A 26,500-nucleotide genomic window follows, 5' to 3' on the forward strand; every position below is an offset into this window, starting at 1 on the left:
ACCTACGAAATGGCGGGAAACATTACGCACTGCCATTGGCCGACGTAATCAGTAAATACGTTACGATATCACCCCAAGGTTGCAATATCTACTGCTAATCGAGTATTGGGCTCAGGTGAACCAATGTATGTCTGAGGGCCTACCGCGAACCACTTTCGACGTGTTGCCTCCCTATCACACTTACGTACGAATTTACAAGTGCGACAGAGAGACAACACATCGAACGAGGTTCGCGGGAGGCCCTCTGATGTTTTATAATCAAATAGCGCACTTACACTGGTTCTCATGAAATGGGTGTTCGGTAATCGATGATATTATCAGTCCAGTTCAGTTCAAGAGTATTGAAACCTAAACAGTCGCGTTGTAGGGGCAATCAAAATATGTCAATGACTATGAAATTGTATAAATAATCAGTAGATTCGTTCAGAGTTATCAAGGTTGCAGATAAAAGCTTATTTAGGTTTACATGGTTGCTGCCTCAATAACGCTCGAAACAATTATAAGAATCAATCAGCATCTGGTCGGTCGACCTAGGTATCGATGGGCGGATGTGGTGGGCGCTGATCTGCGCGAGCTCCGGGTTGAGAACTGGCGAGACATGGCACAGGACCGGGATCAGTGGCGAGCAGTCGTGTTGGAGGCCAAGACACACTTTGGGTCGCTGCGCCAGAGGAGTAAGTAAGTAAGCAAGTAATCAGCATCTGAAGTTATTTATATGCACATCCCGCACAAACGTATCGTACATTACATTGTAAGAATAAAATAAATAAAATGCCATAGAAACATTAAAGATTCCTATGCAAGGCAATCTCTAATATCTCTATAAAAACTGCGATTTTAAAGCACAAGTTAAATGTTTACAGTACATTGATATCTACATGACAGCCCTAAAATCTACAAACTCAATTAAAACAAGCTCAGTTCTAGCAGCTGTTGCTAACTGCCCTCTTTAGATCGAACGAGTTGCGCAGAAGAAAGCGTAGGCTTCACTTATATAAAATATAACGGGATGGATTTTCTTTGTAAGGCAACATATACAAAGCAAGACGATAGATAGATATAGAAAACTCTTTATTGGCACACCTCAGTAAAGAACGATTTCGCGATTGTATCATTTTTTAATGATATAGGAGGCACATGAGCAGTCGGATCGCCTGATGGTAAGCGATTTCCGCCGCCCATGGACACCAGAGGGGTTCTATAGTAAAGGGTTGGTCCCATAATAAAAGTTGCTCAGTGTAATCCCAAAACCTCACTGGCAACGGGAATGGACTTATTTTTTGGCCACTTTGTGTGAAGACTGCCTGAATGTGAAGACCGCCATAGACAATTCTGTACAAAGTGACCTGTTTTTATTGGTGTATGTTTGTATGGAGCATGCAGGTGCCAGTGTAACGATCGAGACAGGGAGCGGCCGCCGATAAAGCAATGACTCATGAACGCTATGATTACGGTTAGATTGCATTTGACGTCACGTAAGTCGAGTAAATATTTGATATTTTTGCATGTCATGCTTACACTAAGTATTAAATTTTTTGGGTATTTTTGGGTAAGTGCGCAAACAATACAGCTTAATTTTTTTTTGCAAAATAACACTTGTCAGCTAACTCATCAATCGATCGATGCGTCATAAAACTCATAAACATGCGTAATTTCCTCTTTCCAAAACCAAATATTGAGCATATTAAATTATTACTATGTATATAAAAATTTTCAACATAGTTGCATAGTTATAACGCATTAGATGCGGAAAGGTTGGCCTAATATCAGATTTGTGGATATCGCATCAGGTACATTATGTCTAGACATAATGCATTAAACTCACGATTTTTATGCTGAGCAAACAAAGTTGCAACACAACACATCAGTTATTCGCAAACCTAATAAGTACAACGGACGCTATCCGATATCGCAGGTTATGACTCGATAGCGTATTCGCAGAAATACCCTTATAGGAATGTCGCTATCGACGACCGGTGATAAAGTGCGCCACAGCAACAGGTCGACACCGATTGTATGTTGCATTCCATAGATCACACGCCCATTAGAGGGCGTAAGGTAATCCTCAGACGCATCGGGCATGTGGCGCCACGTGGGGTGCATACCATTTACGGCCTGGCCACGACATTGCGCGACGAGCTTCGGCTAAGGCCTTTCGTTCAGCGATCGAATCTTTGGTTTTCGCCCATAGACAGACGTAGATCAGAGAACGGTTGCTCCCTGCGCGTCTGATGGACCAGATAAAAGCCCTAAAACTTCCCTCAAGACATGTGCCAGAGAAGCATCAGCCAGGGAAAACGTGAAATTGTGTGTCTATCAACGTGACCATGATTGGTCGGCTAATATGAAAGAAGACTAAGGCAACTAGCGCACATTATGTTCATTGGCAACTCCATAACAAAGTATTTGACCATGAGCGCTTATTTCAGTAATAAATTTCATTTGCATGTAATAAATTCACGAAAAATTACAGAGATAAACATGAGTAGGCAAAAGTAAAAGAGCGTCTGTATGGTTGAGGCAGCAGTAAAAATATTTTCTCAAAAATGGACGGCAAAGTCGACTTTGCCGTCTAAAAAATAGGTCGCGAAGCGCGTAGTTTATGGTCAGTCAAAAATTAAAAAGTTAAAAACATTGCAGTCTCGATTTTGGGACTGCAATGTTGCATACAAATTCCATTATTTGTCGAGTTCCAAACTTTTTAAAAGTTGAAATTACCATATCAAATGAAGGCACAGGCCCATTAAACAGCCAAACAGATGATTAGTATCGCGACTATTTAGATGTCTCAAATAGGTTGGCGTATTTTTGGCAGAAAAATACACTTCTATTTTTTTATTAAAAAAAATAAAAAAGGCGGCAAGGGCTTTTTTCTGTCAAAATATATATGTAAGAACGTTGCTTTTGTAAAATATTTCTATGATATTTATATTTCTTGCACCATTTTTGAGATAAGCACTATATATGACTCGGCTGGAAGGCTACTTGCTGGCTTCGGATTCAATTAAACGGACTCCCAAGGTCGTCCGTTTAAAACGAATCCTCAGCCTGCAAGTAGCTACTTCCGAGCCTCGACAATAATGTACTATTTCCGGTTCATAAAAGCTAATGGCTTGACTTTCGATTATGATCTGTTGCAAATATTACAATAGGCAAGCCGAGGATATTCGCTTCGGCATTGATCTATCCCTTGTAATGCAGAGTCCATTTTGCTGAAATCTATATTGCAGTTACACCGAGTGGATTATTGACCCCAATGGGACCAAATGGTTTGTTTTGGCGTGGAACAGATTTGAGGCAGAGGTGAATACTGTGGCGACATAACCTTCCCCTTGTAACTTTCAAGTCGGCAACCTAACAGAAAATAACTAAGTAACTAACTTTGAATACGGCAGCACCAAGTTCAACGTTGACTTACCTGAAAACAAGAAAAACAACGATTAGTTCACACCTAAAATATCGGATGCAAGTGAAATAAAAGCAAGCGGAAATTGCACTTTCAGTCTTATCGAAGATTTTTCCTGTTTCGTTGCGAAGTAGCTAATAATAAATGGTGAATAAAATATTAACACGTATTTCCCGGTAGTTGAGGTTCATTTTAAATTTCCGCCCAGGATTAACTAACGGTAGGTTTACTTGCAATATCCTCCTAAGGTCCAGCCATACAAATGAAAAGCCCAAAATTTGCCACTGCAATTTGAACCTGTAATGCAGGGGATAGAGTTGATTTTTATTTGTTAGAACATTTTACGACACAAAAGAAATGCAACTCTGTTCCAATTGAATATGGTTTAAATTTCATCTAACTAAAGACTATATGTAGGACCTCGGGCCTTAGGAGGATAAGTATTAGAGTAATGGCAGTGCAATGAAAACGTCGTCGGCGGCGGACTGTGATGATAAATATGGGCAGTATTCAACGCCTTTATTAACAGCGGAGATGGTGGCGAGAGCACATATAGAGGATTTTGTTATTAAATGCAATTAACTCGTAAAAATACAGTGTTGATGATCATACACTCGACTTATTTTTTTTTATAAATTCATCCAGTTATAAATTAATTTAGGGATACTTTTTAGCATATCTTGTAGTCTAGTTTTATATAAGATAATACAAATTCAATGTATATCTTTATCTCCTTCGTAAAATAATTCATAAAATCAAGTTAATGTATATTAACTTAAAACTACTTTGCCATGGCCAAATTAAATCAAAGAGTAAGCACCTATGAATACCTAGTTGAATAGCAATAACATTAAGTTAAATCTATTGATTTAAGTAAGCTTCTTTCTGTTTTAAATACTTACTGCTGATAACTTTTATAAAGTCAAGTAAAACTGAAAACAGATAAAATATGTCAAGATCGTATCAGCAAGAAAATTAACTACACATGTAAAAATAAATGTTTTTCCTTATTATCTGGTGACTAATTTAGATTCATTCAGAAGTCGTCATCTGTTAAACAATAATACCTATGGGACACAAATTAGCTCATAAATTGACTGTATTTACACTTCTGCTGCCAACTATACTAACATAATGTGATACAAAGACCTTCGGTTCAAACTACATATGTCTAACCCGTGTTTAGCTTGTCAAATATTATACTAGTGTTAAAACTATTAACAGAATCTATGATAACAAAATGATTCACTAGACCTCGAGAGTAGGTACTTATGTAGGTACCTCAGTATCTTTTCTTATTTTTTTCCTCGACTTATTTTTTTTTCATATAAACCCAGCAAAATATTGGTAAAAGCCGATAGAAGAAGAAATATGCAACAACAATGAAAAGTAATAAATACTGTTCGAATACCTACATATTTTCTTCATGAGTACGTGAAAAAATGATATTTTCGAGATGATATTATTGCAACCGGTAGATTTTTGTATCCGAGTAAAAGAGATTAATAATACATCAACAGAGTTCAGCCCAAAGGTCGTGGTTGGGCCAGACACAGTTTTCGGACCTGGAAAGGTCACTTTCGGCTTTTTTTATACTCTAAATAATTACACAAACACGCCGAAGGTGTATAAAAAGATAAAAAAAAGTATTCTATTTATCTCATTTTATTCTACATAAACAGACTCCAAAAGAAACAACACCTGCTAAAGACTTTCGTTTTTAGAAATTTTCTTTATATTTTCTAATGTTTTGTTTTTTGAAAGCTAATGCGTTTGAGATTTAACAAAACATAAACTGAATGTTTTGCACATAATTTTCAACATTGTCTAACTAAAGACTAAGCTCACAAACAAGTAACTTGAACCGCTAACAAAAAGTGTACTAAGTTAACCCGTTGGCGAGCTCCGAGCGTGAATTTGCATATCTTTGCTATTGACCAGTCTAGACTTTGTAACTGGTGTCCGAACTGAGACGAGACCTACACCGTTACATTGTTGCTGCGAGTTGGTGACACGAATATTTACACTTCAATGGTTACAAATGAAGTGCACAGATTTGTATGGGATTCCCGTGCTACAACCAACCAACACACATTTATAGCCTGGCAAAAAAAGAGTAGAAATTAAAAAGTGGCAACACTGTAGTCCTTTACAAATCAATTTGTATAATAGAACGGGACGACACTACAGTGTTGCCATTTTTTATTTCTACTCCGTTTTGCCAGGCTGTACCGGTTTTTATCCTTTACAGTACTAATAATTCATCTTTAAGTTAATGAAAATCAATCTCAATTAAGTACATAATAGTTAACACAAAATCTATAATCTAAGTACTAGGTTTCGTAGTGTTCACACAATATTTTTGACTTACGGAACTATTATTAGTACCAAAAGTATTCCACTGAATAAAAAAGCGCTCTAAGCAACCTTCATGTCATAAAGGCGTATCGAAGAATGTACCACACGTTTTTATCAATTTAATCAAACTACTGTTAGTAGTTAGTTTATAAACTATGGTGGTGATTAAGGAGTGTCACTCATGAAATCTAAATAAAATAATTTCCATCGTATAGGGTAAAACTGTATAAGGTAAAATTATGTGAAATTATCAACAAATACTGATTAGCATTTCCGTACCCAAGCCAGCGGTTAGTTGAACAAATAAAGAGGGGACACTACATACACCTAATAATACTGCGGTAAACAAGTTCAGGCCCTACTGATAATTCCACGTTACGACAATACTCGTTAACACTTGTAAATAACATGTCCGTTCCACGAAACCGAAATGCCAACAATATAGAAATTCCCAAGAATGACAATACTACTTATTACACTTATTTTCCGGGAGCCCGGTCGGTGTTAATTATGTGTTATATCGACGAGGTAAAATTGTAACGCCAGGGGAATTAGTTTACTTACACAGTTAGATTTAAAAGGCCATGCCCGATTTCACTGAAGGCTGATGCTAGAGGTCTATCAGGAGAGATCCGTATTCGTATACGAACTACGAACAATAAGAGAGGAAACCTAAAGTTGCTTACCTATATAACTCACCAGACTAGAATTCATGTTTATATATTCTAAAGTTTCTAAACTTAGCTCTTATAAGTTATATTTAAGCGTTATTACTCATATTTATATAGATGCATTTAAAAATATCAAAGCAACATTGGCGATTGAGGATGTTATTTCAAATTAACTTAATAGGTACCTATAGCTCTACTATGAGTTCCGTGAATGACAGTGAGAAGTGAAGATAGTGAGAAAGTTAAGGAAAATGTATGGAGTAATTGTACAGTGCCTCTACCGGTCACGTAAAGAACTAAAAATTTCAATTTGTACCATGAGTTACAAACGTTTTTACGCGAGTTTTCCATACTTGCCTAACTTCACACCTAAAACGCTCTCTTTCTAATTATATAATGAAAACTGAGCCAGAATTATTCTGCGTAAATACTTTACGCGAGTAAACGTGACAGATGTTATGGAAAAATACGTGCGTTTCCAACGTGACATTTCTGTCAACTTGTAAACACAACAAATACGCAGATTTTTCACGAATATTAATGCAATTTTCAACGTAATATGTATAAATTTATAACAGTATGTGAACTTCAAGCAAAACTTTAAGGGATAAATCAATTAATAGTTCGATAAAAGGCTGATTTAGTACAAAGGTAATGAGTTATACTTGACATCATATTTTCCTGTTTCTACTGCTACATTTACGAAAATCACATTGCTTACGAGCAGTTTTTGGTTCTAGGCAAGAAGCTGATTGAAAACCCGGATTGCATCATGTATGCATGCGTATGGATGTAGAAGTTACATATGTATTAAGAATTAAGGCTCAATACAAGGAGCGGTACATAGACATGTCGCTGTTTTTGTTGCTGGGTGCACATAACACATAGTAAGAACATACACATAGTAAGAATATTTACACAAGAATTGCTACGTATTTTATTAAGCATTATTATCTTAAATAAAATAAAACATACAAATGTTCTGTGAGTTTATTTATTTTTCTTTACTAAGTAAGTATTATTTTATTTTCCGTTGTTCAAATTATTGTGTTTGGTAGGTACTCGTTTTTCATGTCAACTTGGTAACAGGAAATATAAAACTTTCTTCAAAAACTTTTGCTGGTGGTTCAGAATCTGAAAATTTAAAACACATTTATTGCCAAATACCCGCTGCGTGGGTTCATTTTGTATTGGAAATGGGGCGCTTGGCACTGAAATATACTCGAGATCATATAGGTAGTATAAAATTAAGATCGCTATTAAGGTCATACGTAGGGTCTGTGCGGAAAGAGAAGAGTCGCAGGTATAATGTATGGGCTCCCCTAAATTTCACGACTCTTCTCTTTCCGCACACTCTATTAGATAATGTTACTTAGCAGTAGGAGACGGCCGCTGTCATGATGCGGACTGAAGCGGACCATTATAATACATACCTATTTTAATATTTTAAGATTTCTTCTCATGTGTGTACTATTTTCATCATAGGTAATAAATATGTAGCCAAAAGTAGCCTATATAATCGCGCCGTATACTTTGCTTCCTATTTTTTAACACGCAAAGTCATAATTTTAACTCGATTATTAATGATGTTTACGTAATTATCATATTTTGCAATTTTTGTCTTGAATACAATATATTTTAATTTATACATTGTTTACTAACATTGATGTGTTTATTATGTTCGTAACTATGGCAACGTCAAATCTTTAAAAAATTGTAGAATTAAGGTTGAGTCAGTAACAGAGTGACAAAATTGGTCTTAGAGCATTTAATAACTGGAGTGGCCATTGAGTGCTTACTGTTAGGATTTAGGATTAGGGTTCCAAGCAGGAAAGAAAAGCTTGTTTTAACACCATATAGGTAATGTAATCTCAAGCAAGACTACATAGTAATGGCGTCTCATACGGGAAGAAAGAACACCTACATTTGTTTTATATTGACAACCGAATAAATCAAATATCATAGTCGTAGTAGTCTCGTAGGTATACTCTTTATTTTTTTGTTGACATTATTACTTACCCCTCTGCCGAAAAACACAATTGTGCAAACTTTTGTATGGACTGACATGGCTATTTGTACGTTACGTACAAATCATGTAGAAATAGCAATACATTTGACGTCCCCTCCCCCGCAAAAATCGGCAGACTGTTTTGTAAAGAAAATGACAGCGATGACATGTCCCTTCTAAATGCTCTTAGTGGATGGTAGAGGTAAGGAATACAATCTCCATGTAATTAATAATGAAAAAGTGTCCGTCAAAAACCTTAAGAGGGAAGTATACTACGTAATCGTCCATACAAAAAGAAGAAGAAGAGAAAACGTTTTTCCACTTGTAAATACGAGTATCTTCCATTCTCCATGATTTTTAGTACGGTATTGATACAATGAAAAACTAGGTTTATGGGTTTTCTTTTTTTCGCTACTCTGGAGAGATTTAGAAAAATTATAATAGCTGACAGCGTGCCCAGTTTTTGCAAATATTCTCCCATAAAGGAGTTTTCTCATAAAGTCATAAAGGATTCTCCTTACCTCTACCCTCCATATTCACGGCTGCCATCAGTATATGTAACATTACTTTCTGTGCATCTCACTTGCACTAATATGCGAGAGCGAGATGCATAGATAGTAAATTACGTAGACGTGAGAAAATGTGTCAATTTTGTTATTTAGTTCTATAGGTGAATCCTAGAGGCGCTGTATAAAACTCCGATATAACTCTTGCTCTGTTTTATAGTATACTTAGAAAGGGACAACTTCGTTTGGAGTGGAGTGAAGTTAGGTACATAAGACCGTGAAGAAACGTAAAACGTGACACACGGCACGTTTATTCACTGAAAGTAAGTGAAAAATACTCTGCCAACTGATAGTAGAGGCACTGATGTCTAAGTTCGTCGTGACAATGCAAGTGAGTTTTAAAGGTGCTATATCGATATTTATTAGAATACTAACAAGCAAAGTAAACCCTAACAACTGTTGTTGTTTTGTTTTCAAAAGGATACGCGCGCGTCGGTAGCCAATAACAACACCCACGTATCCCAGGCGCTTGACGCGTCCGATCTATTATTATACCGCCTCCGACCGTGTCTATTATCGACAGAATTCCTTTAAACAGTTATTATCTGTAAACAGAACTTAAAGGGCCTTGAAAGCATAGGATAAATTCAATCTTGAAAACATAGCTCAAGAATGCAAAAGTTCAAAAGACAAAGATAAACAAAGCGGAGCAGAAAAAAAGTAAACAGGAGGTCGTAAATAATTTTCACTACAGTTTAAACTAGATCTAACCAATAAAGACTATCTTTGTGGAATTAAAGAACTTAATAAATGTCGATATAATAACTTTCCTTTGCTTCTGAACAATAGAGCTTTGATGTCGTGCACAGTTAGCATCTAGTTGGAGGAGGCAGATCAGCAACCCTTCTACAGGCTCTGTAACCGTTTACAATCAGTGGCCTACTTTATAAAGCTGCAAGTTACGATTTTATTACAAGTATAAACAATAGGAATGGTGAAAAAAGTGTCAATCATATCAATCAATCGCTTTACTGGTGTACATTGCACCTGTTAACTTATAAATTTATAAAATAGCAATATACCTGAGTTTTGAGCATTTGGTACAGTAAAATTGTATACTATACGAGAGTTTGACGAAGAGAGACGACTAACCGCTAATTTACTAAGCTCCCAGCGACCAGACTAGCCAATCTGGGTCAACCTCGCTGCGCAGATGCCATTACATTTTAACTATAAATCCATATAAATCTTAGAATATAGTTCTTAGCGGATACAAAGAACAGGGAATACAGGATACGATTCAATGCTCTATTTTAATTTCCGATACTCAGTTGAGAGCTAATCGTTACAAGAAATCGGCTAAAAATAAGCTATTTCAAGTTTAAAAGCAATCTCGCCTTAATGCCGCGGATTTTTATCGTTGCAGACGAAGTCAAACAGGTAAAAAGTGGCGAATCGAGAACAATTTGTACTCAATCGGCGGACCACCCGGCACGGGCGATCTATGACAGACGGACGGTGCAACGAGACACTTGATATATACAGGGCAACCATCTTGCACGTTACGGCAGGTCTGGTGTAGACGAATTCAGAATATTAAAGCAGCTTTGGGATATACGCTTTGTGACTAAAGCATCAAGATAAAGTCAGAAATAATTGATATTTTTTGTAAAGCGGAACATGTTGCATAAATTCTTAAAAGAGAAACTATATCAAACAACATTCTTGCTTTTTGGTCAGGTAGGTAACTGTCTTGCCGTGCACTGATTAAGTCTCATAATGAACTTCGCTTGCGATGCCGTTTTAATTACTTCCAGCGAGCGCTAAGAACAGCAACAGCTTCTGCTTTTCAAAAGGAGCATAATATGCACTGCTTCTGTTAAATAGAGATTCGCATTTTTGTAAAATAGTAGAACTTATATAAACATCAAGGAAAATACGTAGTATAAACTGGATAACAGATCATTATTGACCACTTAGGTCAGCAGCAAACATTCTCAACAGGCCAACGCCCCAACATGCGACCACGTAATCGCGAACGAATACCGCTTTAAAAATAAAGCGCCGCAAGTCTCAAAATCACGTGGCAACATGTGAGATAGTTGGAGCGAGCATCCTATACGGTCCACGTCAATGCATTTCCCGGAATGCACCGGTCTCCTTTTGCAATATTTTTATTGTTATTGTGAGCCAATTTAGTGTATGTTTTTCCTAGTAGCGCCGTATAAATCAAACATTTAGAGTGAGTGTCGCACGTGAGCTCAAGCGGGGTCTGCTACACAATAGGTCGGAGTCTTGAATAGTGATAGTGTTCTTTATAGGAGCTTGGATTTTGGCGGTAATCCTCACATTGTTAGCGGCAGGAGAGGCTGGTGATTTGTCGCCGGCCCGGATGACGGGTATTGTCTGCCACCTGGCCCCGACGACCGTGAGGTTATTACACTTGTTTTCGTGCTCGACCAACTGACTACTTATTCGCTCTATGACTATGACTGCGCGATTTCATTTGCGTTAAATGTTTAATTCAATGCCATGATTTATGTTCGTATGATGGTTTTCCTCATGGCGCCACTTTGTTTATTAAGTTTTTGCTTCATCACACCAGACACTCACGTTTAAAGAGTATGTAATAAGTAAAATAACAGAAATATGAGAATAACAAAATGTTAATTTTTTTAAGTCTGTCTTAAAACATATTTACTGCTCGTAAAAATATTTACTACGCGTATTTATCTTGCTGTTATAATTACTATCCCTAATAGCATTTTCTTGTAGGGATTTTGTTGGGCCTTTGTTTACGTATTAGTTGGGCAACCGTTATATTTGGCCGTACGATTTGCTGGAGGGCCCTCGACAAAGGCCCTCCCGAATATTCCCAACAGAGGGCCATTAGAGTAATTTTTTCGTTGGGCCTATTTAAATAAATCATACAATTATTCAACGGTGGTGGTTTTGGTTGGGCCTATACACATTTGTTTGATGGTTGGTTAATTGTTACATTTGGCCGTACGATTTGCTGGAGGGCCCTCGACAAAGGCCCTCCCAAAGATTCCCAACAGAGGGCCATTAGAATAATTTTTTCGTTGGGCCTATTTAAATAAATCATACAATTATTCAACGGTGGTGGTTTTGGTTGGGCCGTGGATGGGCCTATACTCATTTGTTTGATGGTTGGTTAATTGTTACATTTGGCCGTATGGCTTGCTGTAGGGCCAACTGCAAAAAAATAAAAAAGGGCAATTTTTTCGTTGTGCTTCTGTTTGCAAATTCAACAATTACCCATCGGCAAGTCAGGTAGATCGGCAGGTAGTCGTGCACCAGGTTGAAGGCCCAACACAGCTTGACCCACAAAGGGCCAACATTGTAACTTTAACGTTGGGCCTTGTGTAGGATTCTTACAATACTACCGTAGGTAAATAGTTGTGTAATTTATAGTGTGCCTACAAGTCTAATTATGTAATGGGCTTTTGTTTACGAGTCCTACAGTTACCCTACGTTAAGTAAGTGGTTGTGTAATACGACGTTGGGCCTTTGCTGATAAATATTACAATTACACTACGGTAGGCATTGGTTGTATCCACATGAAGGCCCTAGGCAGCAATTGTTGTTAATCTTCTCTGTATCGTTCCAATTTTAGTATATGTACTGCCGAAGCAAGTACACTTACTATACACTCTAACTTGTATATATACTAACCGAACTTCGAAACTTCGTAAGCGAGATTTATGTTTTTTGAGATTTAAATTGAGAAAATGTTGGTAAAATACAATTTTTTAAATTTATGTATAAATTTTATAGTTATAGCTATTAGATTTATAAGTTACTTTAAAAAAATATTATGATTATATCCGGAATAATCGAGAAAATAACTATAACTTCGATGTTTGGAGACAGTAACGCCATCTAGTGACGCCACAAGCAAACTCAACTGGTATTGTTGGGCATCAGTACCACAGCCAATGTTGGTAAATGCGATATTTGTGCTCACTGGGCCAACGAATGTTATCGTTGTTTAGCCACCGGTACCAAAATACACAAAGGCCCATTGTTAGGCGTCAGTGCCACAGCCAATGTTGGTAAATACGATATTTGTCATCATTGGGCCATCGGATGATATCTTTGACTAGCCAACGTTACCAAAATACACAAAGGCCCATTGTTGGGCATCCGTGCCACAGCCAATGTTGGTAAATGCGGTATTCGTCACCATTGGGCCAACGAATGTTATCGTTGTTTAGCGAACGGTAGCAAAATACACAAAGGCCCATTTTTGGGCCTCAATGCTACAGCCAATGTTGGTAAATGCGATATTTGTCGTCATTGGGCCATCGTATGATATCGTTGATTAGCCAACGTTACCAAAATAAACAAAGGCCCATTGTTGGGCATCAGTGCCACAGCCAATGTTGGTAAATGCGATATTTGTCATCATTGGGCCATCGGATGATATCGTTGACTAGCCAACGTTACCAAAATACACAAAGGCCCATTGTTGGGCATCAATACTACAGCCAATGTTGGTAAATGCAATATTTGTCGTCATTGGGCCATCGGATGATATCGTTGATTAGCCAACGTTACCAAAATAAACAAAGGCCCATTGTTGGGCATCAGTGCCACAGCCAATGTTGGTAAATGCGATATTTGTCATCATTGGGCCATCGGATGATATCGTTGATTAGCCAACGTTACCAAAATACACAAAGGCCCATTGTTGGCCATCAATGCTACAGTCAATGTTGGTAAATGCGATATTTGTCGTCATTGGGTCATCGGATCATATCGTTGATTAGCCAACGTTACCAATATAAACAAAGGCCCGTTGTTGGGCATCAATGCTACAGCCAATGTTGGTAAATGCGATATTTGTCGTCATTGGGCCATCGGATGATATCGTTGATTAGCCAACGTTACCAAAATAAACAAAGGCCCATTGTTGGGCATCAGTGCCACAGCCAATGTTGGTAAATGCGATTTTTGTCATCATTGGGCCATCGGATGATATCGTTGATTAGCCAACGTTACCAAAATACACAAAGGCCCATTGTTGGGCATCAATGCTACAGCCAATGTTGGTAAATGCGATATTTGTCGTCATTGGGCCATCGGATGATATCGTCGATTAGCCAACGTTACCAAAATAAACAAAGGCCCATTGTTGGGCATCAGTGCCACAGCCAATGGTGGTAAATGCGATATTTGTCATCATTGGGCCATCGGATGATATCGTTGACTAGCCAACATTACCAAAATACACAAAGGCCCATTGTTGGGCATCCGTGCCACAGCCAATGTTGGTAAATGCGGTATTCGTCACCATTGGGCCAACGAATGTTATCGTTGTTTAGCGAACGGTAGCAAAATTTTTTTTTTTTTTTATTATGCATGGGTTTACTCATGGCCACAGACTAGCCGAATACACAAAGGCCCATTGTTGGGCATCACTGCTACTGCCAATGTTGGTAAATGCGATATATGTCATCATTGGGCCAACGAATATTATCGTTGTTTAGCCAACGGTACCAAAATACACAAAGGCCCATTGTTGGGCATCTGTGCCACAGCGAATGTTGGTAAATGCGATGGTGGGCCAATACAAAATTAACGTTGGCTACGGAACGAACCTCATCCCAACGTTTTCCCTACCGTTGGCACCGTGGGCCCCAACGAAAATGCTACTAGGGATATTCGTTAATAAATTACTTATATACTTGCTTTTCATTCTAAACAAATTAAAAAATAGACCGTAAAAGATTTGGAATTTTAATTCAAATTTACTTTTGATTGCAGAGTTAGCTTAGATTAGAAACGCTAGAACGTTACTCATGTCCAAACATGCGTACCTACTTGAGAGATCCAAATAAAGGTCTAAACTTTGCATGATAATTATAATAATAAATAAATAATAAATATTATAGGACATTCTTACACAGATTGACTAAGTCCCACAGTAAGCTCAAGAAGGCTTGTGTTGTGGGTACTCAGACAACGATATATATAATATACAAATACTTAAATACATAGAAAACACCCATGACTCAGGAACAAATATCTGTATCATCATACAAATATATGCCCTTACTGGGATTCGAACCCAGGACCATCGGCTTTGCAGGCAGGGTCACTACCCACTAGGCCAGACCGGCCGTCAAATTATGAAATAAAAGATAACAAACTGTACAGGTAAACAGAGATATTTAACTTCACCGACGACGTTCGAATTGGCGATGAAAAGTTTCAGCCCTCAAGGTTTTAAGCCACATGAAACTCGGAAAGTTCAAAGGTACAAAACCTTTACATAAAATATGTATTTGCGAACTCGTGGAAATCGTACAATACGTATTCTGTGTATTAAATTCTTACGTTTGACTAGCAACGAAGCATGGGATCGTAGGTGTATCGCGGTTTATCCGTTTGGATGAATTAAATTCTTTTGATTAAAACCATAATAAAATCTCCTTAACTTTCAAACGGAATAAGCTACAATAACCTGTATATATATAAACACAAGTATTTGTTTAACTGCAAATGTGCGCTAGCATTTTATCTACCTTTCCCTGACTGTGTGTTGAAAGTAATTTACCTATAAAAAAACATGATGTAAAGCATGATGGCAAGGTAGCTTGCAGTGGCGGCGCGTCAAACATACTCGTATCCATGGGCAAGCCGGGGTTAATTTGGCTTACATATTTCCTTTACAACTCTGCTCAAACGTCCAAAAACCGTGACGGCTCCTCTACACGATGGGCCAACGCCGGCCACTCCAAGGGACGCAGCCATGCGGTAGAATGAGATAGCAATATCACTTGCTCCCTCTAACGCATAAACGCGTCCCTAGGAGTGGCCGGCGTTGGCCCATCATGTAGAGGAGCCATGACGTGAGAATCGGCTTTTATGGACGCGCCGCCACTGGTAGCTTGTTAACTGACCGTAAAACATTAACTCTAAACAAATAACAATAATTTAATAATAAACAGTGTAGTAGAACCAGAGTCAATCTACGCCAGAATTGGACACGCGCGGCCGGGTATCGTCGCAATGAGCATTGTCATCACCCGCCGAAAGTCAAATTTACACAAGTCAAAACCCTTCTTATCGTGTAGGGCTGTCAACAATGTATTAAACATATGTTAAAATGCACTGAGAGAAAAGTACAACAAAAACACACTTAGAATAACAAAAATAAACTTAATCCGGGGACAAGGAGAGTTAACTAATAGGAACAAATTGACTTTTGCAATTTCTATTAGTTCTTGCAATTTCTATTATCTCTTTGTTGAAATTATATTTGGGATTACTGAGCTATTGTAGAAATAAATAAACTTTACAGAAATAGTGAGACGTCCATAATTATTACTAAAACTTCATTTTTTCCCCCAGTACAGAACTGTTTTTTAATTCCTGGTGATGATTTTTCTCTCAGTGTGAGGCAGGTAACATATTTTGAGACTTATACAAGTTATTTGTGTAACAAAAGAGCCAAACAATTCTTACTTACTATGAGTGCAGAGTTTGCGTTCCGAGCAAGCGAAATATTCTATTCATTTTGCTTAAAATTTTTAGGCTAGGCTACCTCATTTTATAGCACCAAATGAGGAAGATTTTTGTATTTTATATATGAGTAAATCAGTTCTCGGAAATTGTGGGTAAGGTTTACTCGGGTAATTCCGAATGTCGAAAACTGTGGGATAATACCGAAATGAGACTTTTATTATAATGGAATTAAGGGTGATTTTCATCTGAATTTCGGAATTATCCGACATTCGGTATTACCCGAATACACGTTACCTATGTAGTTACGAAGAAGAGAACTCGATCTAACTGTAACGATCCGATATTTTTACAAATTCTCAGAAAGAAAATAAAACACTGTTAGAGAACCGAGATATCTCGGCCAGTTAAACATTAAAAATACATGTATAGGCCTTTCAGCCGTCATCGATACATTTTTCAACCAATTAATTTGTTTATTTTAAATATTTTGAAGCTTTACTAAAGTGAAGTACATATAAATGTTATAACAATATAATATTAACGTTGAAGGCGTCAACCCTAGTCACGGATGACGACGTAGCACTCGTCATAAAAGCATAGCTGCTAATGAGCAAAGTTTCTGGGGCTCGCTCGTGCAGCGATACACTAGGGTTGCCACAAATGGAAATGTGATATGTGCCCGTACCTGTGATATATATACTGTGAATTACCACAAGCCACGACTGGCATCTTACGATCGTTTCTCGTTAATTAGTTTTAAATATTAAGGTGGAGAGCTATGCGAGTATGTATTACTGCAGTGTTATCCAAAAAAACTCGATTCTTACTAGCTTACCATTTCGAGACAATCGGGGATTTTTTTAAGACAAATTAAGCCGACGCTAATTGTCAAGGACAAAATTTTCCGCCAAGCTATGCCACTATGTGTTGTAAATTTGAATTTGAGGGATGTGCATTGTGTGCAAATCAGTGATTTCTTTATGTCTCTAAAAGGTCTTAAAGGCTTGGCCACACACAGAGCGCGACGCAGCGCCGCGTCCGCGCCGCGTCCACGCCGCGCGACCGCGGCACATGCTAACAGGTTACCGACGTCAAACAGACTGCGTCCCGCCGGTATCACGCCCCGCTTCTGTCGCGCCCCGCGCCGCGCGGCCTCTAGCGTCCACGCGGCGCGTGCGCAGCGCTGCGCCGCGCGGACGCGGCGGCCCGCCGCGTCTCGCAAGGTCACGTCAGTAGGATCGGACGTTAGGCAGCGAGCGGTGCGCCGCGTTCCCGCGCGGCCGCGCCGCGTTCACGCGCGCCTTGAGGGCGTGTTGAGAGCGTGAGGCCGGCGCGATCGGCGCGCGCCCTGTTTGACCAGGCTTCGCGTCGGCATCACGCGGCGCGGACGCGGCGCTGCGTCGCGCTCTGTGTGTGGCCAAGCCTTTAAGGTGAAAAATATTGGGGACTCGTTTAAAGAAATTTTGGATACAGAAAAGCAAGCGTAACCTCACTACTTGGAACCATGTGAGCCTTTATTGAAACAAATAAAAGGTTACCTGTGATTAAAATATAAATGTTAAAATTCTATGATATATGAAATGTATATTCAACAAGTTTCAAATAAAATACATGTAAATTATATGTTGTTTACCATTAAATTGTAGCCTTAAAAACTATATTGAAATTATAAAGTGACAACCCTAAAGTTCAGTGCGTGCGCTTTTCGTGATGTGCAACTTGCCACTCGGACTGTACATCGAACGTTAATGTTGCCAACAATGCCACCTAGTCTGAGAGCCTACCGCGAACCACGTTCGACGTATTGCCTCCCTGTCACACTTACGAACGAATTTACAAGTGGGACAGAGACGCTACACTTCGAACGTAGTTCGCGGAAGGCCCTCTGGTTGCCTGCGATTTGCGAACGCAGCCTTCGTGCGCATAGAAATTTTATGTTGTCAACCATCATTTCATTACAAATATTTCTGTTGTTCACATGTATATGTATATCAATGAAAATGTTTGATTATTACTGAATAAATGATGTAATATGATATATGCCAATCATATTCAGAATTGTAACAAAAAATGCTCCTAGTACTGTTTCCGAAAGTTCAAGAGTTTCAGTTGAGTTGAGTTCAATTCTGAGTTGAACATATATCTGCACAGCGCATACCCCAGTGCACACCATCAATCTCATCATCTGTTCATCACTCATCAGATCAGTTCTCAAATCTATATGTGGTAATGTTATGAATTTTACAAATTCAACCTCCTAATCAACTAAAAATTGTATATACAGATGTCAATTACAATGAATAAATTAAACATTAAAAAAGGGAAGAAATATTAACATTTATCCTAAACAACTATTAAATATTAATGACAGAATAGAAAAACTTTATGATAGTGACATTTTCTTTATATGCGCTTTATTGCAAATTGCAAGGAACTTTATCCAAGAACATAATAAATTTTCTCGTGAATTCGGGTCATTCCGATTCTCAGGTAAATTGTCCAATTACTGTTAGACTTAAATTAATTCCAGCGAGTCTTTCATAAAACAAAATGCGCTTCAGTGTTATTCCATCGTAGGCGGGTCGGGTCAAGGCAGAATAAAAAAATCTCGAGATCACGTTTCACTGGTTTGCCAATAAATCTGACTCGCCAGCGCTGCACCACTGAGAATGGCAAGCCAGACGGTAAAGGCCCCTGTACACAATGGGCCAGCGCCGGCCAGTCCAAAGGGTCAGCTATGCGGTAGAATGAGATAGCAATATCACTTGCTCCCTCTAACGCATTAATGCATCCCCCAGAATGGCCGGCGATGGCCCATTGTGTACAGGGGCCTTAAGGTTCGACGGTGACACGGTTCCGGCGCGCATTTTGCATGCTAACAAGCAACGGTTCCGGCCTCACCGGCGCGTCACTGGGTTGCGCAACCGGCGGCGCGCGCGCACTCGTCCGGCCGCGGCGCCTGGCAACACCCTAGGGTGCCATTCTAGTTGCTCATTGAGTACAGACGAGTCAATGGCTCAAGCTCACTCGTATAAGTACGCTCTCCGATTACGCATTATTGTAAGGATCTCGAAGACAAATTAATCTGGTTTAGGGTCGGTTGCACCAAACTGTTACGAACGTTAAAGAGTTCGCTAAATTTTTATGTATGGAAAGTTTCATAGTAAAGGCGCGGGGCGCGCCGGCTGACGATGATCAGTCTGTCAAATGTGGTTGGTGCAACTGGCACTTAGTCTAGAAATCTGCTCGACTGCACTTGCGCAACCAATGAGAACAGGCAGCCTCCACTTCCGTGTATGCTATTAACGGCTATATCCAGGCACGGCTATCAACTTTATCTCTCTCATATCTAGTCGTATCGCTCTTCAAATAAGGACTCAAAAACAAGGCACAAGGGCTGCTTTGGCATTAAAAATTGCGCGAGATACGATTTTGTGAAAGCAAGTTGTTATGTAATGAAAACTCGCGGATAAATGGTTCGCGGAACTAAATTATCAGCGAACACGAAAGCGGTCGGATGTAGAAATAACCTCGCTCTATGTACGGACATAATTCAAAATAAGTTCAAAAGAAATTGTTGTTTGAACTTATTTTCATTTAATCTCGACAAAATGGGATATCCAGCCAGATCAACATTTCTACGTAACATCCGTTTTATTTCAAACATTTTATTTCCAATTGGATGCTATGTACTTGAAAATAACTTGAACAGGAAAAAAGTCAGACCGGAATAACCAGTAGAACAATACGATGACTAAGCGTTTGACAAATAAAAATAAGCTCCGGTAGACAAAAATACATCCGCCACCCAATTAGTGATAAGGTTTCTATGGAACTTCTGTAAGCGATAACGACCGGATGTTTTGCAGCGTGGCAATGGCATTGTTCGATCTGACCGGGCGTTCACAAGTGGCACACATGCTGATTAGCTTCATTCAACTTTTACCTTATTTTTCTGGCTCCATTCATGAAATCCGTCGTAAAAGAATGGCGACTTTTTTTGGAACATGCGTACGTAATTATCATTTTAGATGTCTCTAACTTTTCTGTCCCAACAAGATTTAGTTTCCCCATCGCATTGAGAATTACTTATCTCAGCCAAATAAAAAACAATGCGTCGTATGAGGAAATTAAAAGACTGGCACAAGAAAGAAATGATTGGCATTTACTCCACCGATAAGAGCAAAGCTCTTAAGTTATGATGATGATGATGATGATCGTATTGAAAGGTTAGTCAGAATTCCCTTAAGCAAAACGTCTCGACTTACGTCAATTAATGGGATGAGTTGAAAAAGCCCTACCACGCAGTCGAATAAACAAAACACAGTTTCCACTGAGTATCTTTAGTATCTAACAATAATATTTGTACACGCCAAAAGTTATTAATATTAATTTTAACGAGGAACTTGGTGAAAAGTCACATTCATTGTCTGTTCGCCAAACGGATCGGGCGTTAAACAATAAGCCCTTTAGGTGCAAATGTCAAACGTTAATTGAGTTGAGCAAGTACCGGTCCATAATGGCATTAATGATACCGGATGTCTGTCTAGTTAGGTACACTTTGTTGATTGTATATTCAGCTACGATATACATAGTTAATTATAACGCCATTAAATCAAACTTCAAGCATTAAACGGCCTCTTGGCCTACAGGTAGTGAGCCTGCCTACGGGACAGGAGATCCCGGGTTCGAATCCCGTTAAAAGCATTTATTTTTGTATTCGTCACGACTATTTGTTCCTGAGTTATGGATAATGTTATCTATATATTTTATCTATTACCCTATTCAGCCATAGTACAAGCTTTGCTTAGTTTGGGGCTAGGTTGAGCTGTGTAAGATTGCCCCGAAATATTAGATTATTTAATTATTTATCTCTACAAGAACGGCTAACTTCATAACTACACTTTGTACGAGAGGACAAGAGTGCGTTCGTTTCTTTTTTCAGACAAATTTTAAAAAAGTTTTGAAGATGTCAATATTTTGGTATCGTCTTGGGTTGTCCCATTCGTTTTTCGTCAAGTTCTTAAATTAGTCCTATTCTGCTTTCGTCACTCATTCTACATTCGTCACAATCGGCGGTGGCTTTCAATGTAGAATGAGTGACGAAAGCAGAATAGGACTAATTTAAGAACTTGACGAAAAACGAATGGGACGACCCAAGACGATACCAATATTTTTTCATTCTATTCAGTAAATTATCAAGAATGACGTCAATTATACGTCATTTCGATTCACTTCAAATGCAAAATACATGCTTGCAAACCATTTAGGGCAAAGCGGCAGTAACAATAACATAGTTCGCGGATTTATTGTATCAAATTGGTATTTGATGGTATGCAGTGGCATGTTCTGCATAAACACGTCGCTTATCGACATGTGTAGTGTGTACACTGTAGACTATTACCCTCAGTATCCGTATTATGACATGAGATATGACGCACTTAAATATTATACTTAACAAATTTTGTTGTAATCCACGCCATTGTAAAGTATACCGTTTCAATATTTGATAATATTTTTTATACGCCGCGCAAAGGCCCCGTCACAACATGCCAATCGCTAACGCTATGTAGCGAACGAAACGCAAGTATCACTGTTACATGGAAGAGTGAATTTGCAAAGCGATTTGGTGGCGAAGCGCAAGCGATCGCCACCTTGGTTAGGCCCGCAGATTATACACCAGGAACTGAAGGAGCTTTGCGCTCTTATGACGAATTAATACGGCATGGCCAGGGTGTCATGCACGCTTTTTTTATATGCTTCGTCTAGTGGGCAAATGAGCTGTGATGTACGCACACACTTACGATATCGGGCAGTCCATTGACCGCTAATTGATGCGAAGGTGCTCTCAGGCTAACTATCAGCGGATGTTGGTATATGATATCGGTAGGTTGTTGACCTCTGGCTAAGTGACAGATGTGATGACTTTTTATAAAGACAGGAGTTTAACAATACCGAAAACCTGCACGTTTCGAGAATCCCTTTTGGCACAGGCGTCACAAGTTTTTTCTTAATGCAAAGCTCTAAAAGATGTCATTTAATTACCCTGATAAATACGATCTGCGTCTCTTTAAGGCTAAAATTGAACTTGTCATCCCTCTAAAAAAGAGTACGATTCATTGAAGTTCAGTTCGTTAAAAAAAAACATCAATAGCATCATTCATATGGATTGAAGTTAAATCATGTTGCTTACAATAAATGCTCCTATCAACTTATCAGTCGACGTAGGAACGAAAACGAGAGTGGGCGGTTATCGAAGCCGCGTGCGTCTACGCGTCACACCGGCACCGCCATTGACGTCACAAAAGCCAATTATATAACTAGATCAGGGATTACTTTCTTCGAACAATTCAATTTATTGCGCTACACATACTCTTCAGTAAACACTCCAGTGTTACAGTGAAAAAAAAAGGGCCGAGGGCTGATATATAACTAGCAGAGTAAATATTATAGAAACAAAATCCTCACTGAGGATCAGGAGTGTGGAAGTGCAGGATTTGAACTAGAAATACCGGTTTTGGACGCTGGCAAAGGCGGAATTGTTCGCAGCTCGTCTCAAGTTAACTGGAATGTAAGCTCAGTTGTTTGAGGAGTCGATGCCCAGGCAAAAATCAATGTAAAGTGCGCTTTCTAATTACGTAAGATTATTGCGGCCAAATTCGTCTGTGGGGAATTCCGTATTTTATCAACTATTGACTTGACTACAGACTACTGGGAAATGTTAACTTTAAATCGGAGTAGGTACAGTTTTTACGATATCTTAATATGTGGAACAAATAAATACACGCTTTAAAAATATTTCTTCTTTCTCGCTTTAAATAATTCCAAAAATAGAGTTCCCGAACAGAACAGGCTACTTTTATATATTCGATATCGATATTGGAAATAAATTTTGACTCGAATATTATTAGCTAGCAGTACAAATGTAGAGTTAATTGCAGTTTCTAGTTCCAGTCTGCATTGGTTACGTTCACTACGTTCAGTTTTTATTAAGTTTACCCGTTTCGGGGAATCGATATGGCAGTTGTATTTGTGTGGTTTGACTAGACGAAAAGCCCTGCAAATGTGTGGCATAGTAAATTAGTGCACAAGACTGAAAAGTAAGTAATAAAAGTCAACAGGAATGAAAACATATAATTTTTATGGAAATGTCCATGTAAGGATGTAAGTTTTATTGATTTATTTATATATAAAATGCTTTTAAGCATATATAACTGCGGGAAATGGTGGGTCAAAATAATGTTTCGCTAAACAGGCATTTACCAGCAAGAACGCGATAAAGCTGTGGTATTTTGCCTGCCATACCTGCTGTGAAATCAGAGGGCAAAGAATATATGTGACGTTCCATGGCAAAAGGTACCTAGTGGCGGCTGGCGCTTACGTCGCATAGCGCCGCAATAATATTGGAGCGGCGTTAATAATAGCGTAAGCGCCAACCGCCATAAGGTACCTTTACCCGTGGGACGTCACATATTATTTAAAGAGGTCTCGAAACAAAAAAAGGCCAGGAATCTTGATTTAAGATGTAGTTACGTTATATTATACGTTGTAATTCATTTAAAAGCTTAAATTCAATACGAAAGAAAACAACAGCATGAACAAACCTCAATTGATAAGTGCGGAATTCCCAATTTAGAGATCGAAACCCGTGTTGTGATGTACCTACTGCGCCAAGTCCAATGTTTCGCGGCTGCATGAGATCAGAGTGAGTCACCGCTGGCCGTTGCCACATCAGCTGACTCATTGAACGGGCCCCGGCGAATGAGAACGCGAAATCTATTGTTTCTCAATTTGTCCTTAAATCTCAGATGCGGTGCATCTAACTACCGAGATAAAACACGTGAGAATCTACAGACTAGCAGCACACAATAGTGGCGAAACGGAAAGTCGAGAAACAAACAGCTGTTTCTCTTCAAGAAAACATGTTATACCGGCAAATGTTGTGAGACGTTTTAACTCTCTTCATATTTAGAATTTGGTATTAACGAGACAGAAGTTAAACTTTTTGTACGGGATAGAGCATTTCGGGTCATATTTCTTATTAGATGAACAGTCTGCGTAAGAACTTAGAGGACAACGACTCTCTGACGGGCAACGAACGTTGTACTTACGAACGAACTAACCTCGAGAACGAAAAATTATTGTAAGTTATAACGTCCAAATTTTTCTACAACCAAATTTAATATGTATACTTAATATGTCTGAATCTTACGGAAATTTTGTAATTAAATTTTATTAAGAGTCAAATATATATACATAATATATACGATACACTCTTAGATGTGTTTCAGTCATTAATTTATTATAACTGGGCGGTTTTATCTCCAAGAGGATAATTCATATTGCGCGCTGTTTTTACGTCTGGGTAAAACCAGTGTGATGCATATATTTTTCTTGATACATTATTATTTGACTTATGTTAGGGTCAATCTGTTTTGGTTTGACACAAAGGGATATACGAACGAGGTTAAAGTGTTTGCACGTATGATCAAGTGGTATGTGAAGGTGGGTAAAGACAATGGTAGGAAACTGTTTTAGTAATTTACCTGTAAATTAGACGATTAGTCGAACATTTTGCATAGTTAAGTTAGCTATTCGAACACAATGTTAAACTAAAGATAATGTTTGATGCAATAAGCTAAGAAAAGCCGAAGTTAAGTAAGAATATCTCGGCAGAGTTACAAGAACCCCAGCAAGCATCAGCTGTTTGGACAAATACCAAGGTGCGGTCGAGTGTGCAGTGAGTCAGCGAGCAGCCATCAGCTGATTCATTCGGCGGCCTTGCATGCACCGCCTGCGATTGAATAACCATCGTCCTTAGCCGTAATTGCGGATACCTAGGAAGGATTACTTTCGTATAAAAACAAAGAGCCAGCCAATTGTGAAACAATTACACGCGTCTTTGACGTGACGGCTTTGATTGATTTCCGTAAACTGTATTGAGATTTTTTTGTTTCAGGCCTTTTTACCTGCATTTTGCCTACATTTACGTTACAAGAACGTACAATTCCCAGTGCTCCACCGAAGTTTCGGCAAAAATATTTCGATCGAAGGTTCAGTTTCGGTCAAAACACTGTGGAATATTTTCGGTAGTGTCCGAACGAATTTTCGGTTTCGCTGAGAGTTTGGTTTTGGCCGAAACTTTCGGTTTCGTCGGAAATCTTATTTCGGTCGGACACTAATCACTTCGTTTAAAACGTACATAATAATTCCGTATATTAATAGCAACAAATATTTTTATCTCTAAATAAAAAATGGAATCTTAATTTTTTGATGACAATTTGACACATGAGAACATGCATTTGAGACATGCATTTAGGATGTACTAATAAAGTGATCAAATATTAGAGAAAATGAACGTCAGGACACATTATAAATAAATAAGATGTGGTTCAGTTTTCTACTTGCTACCGCGATAACTGTCGCCGATCAGGTTTCGGAAACAAGGTGACACAGGTGACCTAAAGGTGACCCCGGTTCAAACACCTACACGGTTCGACGAACTGGAGTATATTTTTGTTAATATTTCTACTTATTTCTCACACAACAATGCACGGTGAATAAAAGTTTACATACGCAATTGTGCAAACAAGCTGTCTCGATATATTATCCGTTTACCGCCGACGCCAACCTTGGAAACGGTGAGACGCTGAAATTATTATTATAACAACAGTCTAGACAATACGTAGCACCTGGTACGGAATCAGTTTGACAAAGCCTATTAACTATTTACGCGCCGCACCGAACAAAACCCTTCAAAACACATCAATGATGCGGCCAACACAGAATAAGGTTTGGGTTAAAAGAAATATAGAATAAAAGTAAAAGGATGAAGCGTATTTACCCCCACCGCGGCGGGCAATAGAGGCGCCCGCCAACTAATTGCGAAAAACGAGATTAACGCTCACTGTAGAGGCACTAAACGAGGATGGCTCTGTTTACCACCCCAGTTTCATTCCTTTTACAACGCCACTAATAGACTTATTTTATTACAGAGAAACGCCGAGATATTAGCAACTAAGTAATCTTCATAAAATTAACACTATTAGGACTGTCT

At 38.7% G+C, this 26,500-nt stretch overlaps 1 protein-coding gene across 1 annotated transcript in view; it reads right to left on the reverse strand.

The window, feature by feature from the left end:
- The window catches only part of LOC134671587 (serine/threonine-protein kinase minibrain), a 154,514-nt gene that overhangs the window by 90,480 nt on the left and 37,534 nt on the right, over positions 1-26,500 (reverse strand). The window lies entirely within an intron of this gene.

Source organism: Cydia fagiglandana, chromosome 15, assembly GCF_963556715.1.
Source record: "Cydia fagiglandana chromosome 15, ilCydFagi1.1, whole genome shotgun sequence".
Lineage (NCBI taxonomy): Eukaryota > Metazoa > Arthropoda > Insecta > Lepidoptera > Tortricidae > Cydia > Cydia fagiglandana.